Below are 4638 nucleotides of genomic sequence, written 5' to 3'. Positions count from 1 at the left end.
CTGTCTGCCAGCCTGTCTGTCTCTGCTCTGATAAAGACCTGCGCTGTCCTCAATGTAGATCTGTGTACAGGAAGAGGTGGAGCTTTACTCTTTACTTAGAAACATTTCTCAGAACTGCATTTCTGGGAAACTAAAAAACTTTTAATCGGACAAGAATCTGCCTACTGATGACATATTATATGACTGTTACTATGACAACCAGGAAACCAGGAGATGTTCCTATGAGATAAATGCTGTCAGTGTCGTCTTATCACTTTGATCAATGTTTCAACATCAAGTCTTTCAGAGGAGACTGGATGACAGCTTATATTAACTGTTGATGGATCTATTGAATGTTTTAGTAATCAATCATTGAGTCTATAAAACACCAGTAAACGGTATAAAATGTGCAGCCCAGTCTGTCAGAATCCGAGGTGAAGTCTTTAAATGTCTTGTTTTGTCCGACCAACAGTCCAAAAGCCAAAGAGATTCAGTGGATGTGGATCTCTGCAGGAAGCTCCGAGCTGTCCATTCCTGTTGGATTCCTTCTAACTTCTGAATTCAAACATCGTCCCTCAAACTCGTAGCAGGAAAATGATGATGAGAAACGGTGCAGGATGATATTTGAGTGTTTCAGTGTGTCGTCTCCTTGTTGATTGCAGTCTGTGTGTAACTGCTGCTGTAACTGACTGTGTCTCAGTCAGTTCACTGACATCATGTTTCAGTCTGACTTTGACTTTCATTCATCCTTCATAAAGCAGCAGGATGTTTTCAGCTCTGCTGCTTTCTTTATTCAGAACACCTCATATTTTATTGCTCTGGAGGCTCATTTTATTCTGAACCTGTAAATCTGTTTGTGTTGTTTTAGCTGCATTCGGCCTCCAGAGGGGTTCCACCTTTGTCACGGCCTCCTGCACCGCTTTAATCTGGTGCTCAAATACTCTAGAAAACAACTTTGACAGGTACGGTGGCTGAGGAGGAACATACAGATTGAACTTTACAATAGTGATCCAGCGCTTTATCAATACATTACAACCAGAATCAAAGAGAGGGAGTGAGGGGGGCTCACAGTCTGGTTATGGGACCAGCCGGTCATAAACTGATGCACGGTGAACCTTTGCTGAACAACATGAACAGCTTCATGAACACAATTCAATAACATTCATGAATATAGGCCAGAGATCTTCAACATGGGGTCCTGGACCCATAGGGGGTCCACGGATTTCCAGCAGGGGGTCCCCAACATTATTTGATCCCAAACCTTTTTTTCTTACAAAATTAAAAATATGTTCAAAAATACACATTAACATTAATACAACATCTAATAAGCAAATATAAATGTTAATTGTTGTGTAAATATGAAATTGTGATCTAGAAATGCCAATATAGATTTACAATATGTTCTGTAAATATATATTTCTGTCAACAATTATTATTTTAATGGCTTAGCATTGCATACATACGTACTTACAAAGTACCTGTATACATGGCACTATAGGCTGCACTACACATTATTATTGGCCCGGCTTAATAAGGAACATGATTAATATGATATGTAATAGGGAGCCCTCCACCGTGTCACTATCAGCCAAGGGGCCCTTGGCCTGGAAACCGTTGAAGACCTCTGATATGAATGAATGTAAAAATATGGTCACACTGTTTAAATAATGACAGTAGGCTACTTCACTGGATGGAAACTTGGAATGAGATCTGCAAAGAATCTGGTCTGAGATTACGATATGAAATAAAGAAATGGAAGGCCGGAGAATATTGTTCAGATGTGATGGATGGTGAGGTAAAACTGAAGAGTTCTACTAAGTAATCAACATCCTCTCCAGACACGAGGCTGCTAGAATCACTTGTGCTTCCATATCGATGGTTGACGAGGAAAGGACTCTGCAAGTTTCCACAGCTGGTTCAGGATCAGCAAAATGGAGGAGACAGATTGGGAGAAACACCGACACACAGGCACAGTGCCGTCGTATAGGGGGGAAAGGTGATGACAATTCTAAGGGCCCACAGCCCGCTAGGGCCCACACACAGCCCCCAGTAGGTGGCAATGAATGGGTAGAGGGGCCCACACCGATATTCTTTCAGGGGGCCCAGAATTCCTAGCAACTGCCCTGCACAGGCACGTGTACTCTCAAGTGTACTTGCATGAAATCTGTCTGTTTTAGTCAAAATTATGCTTAAGTATATTTCCCCCAACTATATTAAAAATCCCTGTTCAGGACCAACCTTCAGTTTTGTAAATTCCAGGTTTATTCCCATGAATTCCTGATAATTCCCATGGAAAGTTTCCAACTGAAACTTGCATTAAGCAGCCCTGTGACGTCACTGCTCCTCTCCTGTCAGCCTCTCTGCTGCTGTGAAGACACACAGCGGTGGTAGGGAGGACGGGCTGGTTGTCTCAACCTCAGTGTAACAACAAGTTCACCTGTTTCCAGACGCTTGACGTTAAATTATGACTCAACTGTTTTACCTTCAAACTGACGTTCGTGTTGTTTAATCCGACGTTCCGTTTGTCGTGTAAAACATAACGGAGGACACGAAAAACCCATTCTAACGTTCGTTGTTAACAGGCCCGTCGCGAGAAGGCAAGCAAACCAAGCAATTGCTTGGGGCCCCGAGCTGGCCTGGGGCCCCAAGACAACGACTGGTTATGAATAAAATGCAATGACAAACTGTGTGAGCGCCCCTTTAATAGTCAATGCAGTAAAGTGCAATGACACTGTTATCGGGATCCCCCTCAAGGGGGCCCCTCTCAGTAGCCGCTGACAGCAGCCAGCCGGCCAGGTTCGTGACCTCTGCTGCCGGCAAAATACGAAACCTCGGCGGTCATCATGAAGCGGAATTATGCCTCGGGAAGCCAGAAAACAAAGAAGAGAAGGGAAGAGGAGGATAAGAAAAAACAAGATAGTGGTAAGTGATACATTACACTGGATAAAATAGCTCTACGTGTCTTGTACAATTGGTGTAATTTCGCAGCAGGTAGGCTAGCAAAAAATGTTTATGTTAGCTACCTGCGTGACGGCCAATGCTGCTTGTAACAGTTAGTGCAACTTTTTTTTCGAACGGACAGAATATGGGTTACATACTGTAATATGTTTATTAACGGGATAAGGAAGACGCAGATCTGTTCCAGAATCACTGCTTATCGTATTTAATGACAGGACATTGCTATAGCTTTGTAACAGGTTTTGATGAAAGTGGCATAGCTTCTCTGCTATGCTAACTATTCCACCGTGATAATCTATTTACCAAATGGGGGTTAGGAAAACCACACAATAAATTCCATGCATCAAAGCAGATCGGAACATTCATGTCTAGTAGTGTTCATGCACGCCAGCTGTTTACTGTCTTTAAAGCACCAGGTGCGTCTGTCTAATTCTCAAACAGCAGAATGCTTAAAAGCTATGTTAAGCTACAAGTAGGTCAATGTATAACATTAGCTTGGGATGTTTTTAAGAATTTGTAGTTGTGAAAGTAGCTGCATCCCTTCTAAATATCAAAATATGGAAATCCTAACATATCTTTTCTTCCTCCCTCAAGGTGCTTTGCTTAAATTTTTCACCCCTCAACCCTCCACTGATGAAGGTAGAGGCCTCCTACTTGACAGATCACTTCTCAGTGCTGACGTTTCCTGTATAGAGCAAGGTACCACAAGCTCTATAATTATAGCTGATATCCTGCACAGCCCAGAGTTTAAACTGATGTGTGAAGTGTGTGCTGTCATATTGTTAGAAAAAAAACAAACAGTGCAAATCACTATTGAATTCCCACCAAACTGTGTAAATACCAGTCACTTTTACCCATGGACATTTCAGAATTTTTAATATACAGTAGTGCCTATCAAATGTCTAGGTGTCAGACACTCAGTGATGCATTCTGTCCCTGAACAGTGGATTATATTAATAAAAACATTATTTTTCCCCAGCTACAATAGCATCTCTCACAGTGGAAGACACCTCATCCTGTATATTGGATTTTATGGTACGGTGGTGTTTTTTTTTGCACATGTTAAAATGTTCCAAATGTTCAATTCTTATCTCAATTATATAAAGTGTGTGAACTTAAACTGTATGGCTATGCTGTGGTTCCTGTAGGCTTTGCATGCGGGGGGCCTCCATGTCCATTTTGCTTGGGGCCCCCAAATTCCTTGAAACGGCCCTGGTTGTTAATGAATCATTTCACTGTACGACTCCAGTAAACCTGAACCCAAAGTCCGTCTCATTCTCTCCGTGGTCTCTCCGCTTCGCTGTCCGCTCTTCCAGCGCGTCATCCAGCCCGCTGTTCCCCCACAAACACGCAGCAGAGACGGCAGAGACACACGGAGCAGTGAGGGGGGGCGACGCGGCCAAATGTCCGTTCAGAACAGAGTTTTGAGTTCATAGTCTGCAGCATGCTCCACGTTATCACAAGTAATTAGTGGAATTATATTCATAACCAAAGCATTGGTTCATTAATTATCAAACTTCCTGGACAATAGAATGATTAAGAGAGCGAAGCTGGGAAGGGACCATGGCGGTGACTCAGCCGTGAAACCCGCAGCCACAGTAACATATTAGTACGACGCTGAAGTTGGTTTCCGATTCGCCAGCCTCCGATTCGGCACTTAAGGGGAAAGTTAAGGGGAAATTAACTCATTGTGCAGTGCGA

The 4638-nt window shown here is 42.9% G+C and overlaps 1 protein-coding gene across 1 annotated transcript in view; it reads left to right on the top strand.

Moving 5' to 3' along the window:
• LOC311010058 (scavenger receptor cysteine-rich type 1 protein M130-like) overlaps positions 1 to 4638 on the top strand; it is a gene marked incomplete at its 3' end in the record, with an annotated part of 217298 nt that overhangs the window by 176127 nt on the left and 36533 nt on the right. The gene's annotated exons all lie outside the window — the stretch shown is intronic.

The sequence above is a fragment of the Eutrigla gurnardus genome (assembly GCF_963514095.1).
Source record: "Eutrigla gurnardus genome assembly, chromosome: 24".
Taxonomy (NCBI): Eukaryota; Metazoa; Chordata; class Actinopteri; order Perciformes; family Triglidae; genus Eutrigla; species Eutrigla gurnardus.
Note: the sequence above shows the minus strand (reverse complement) of the source record. Positions and strands in the feature narration are given on the sequence as shown.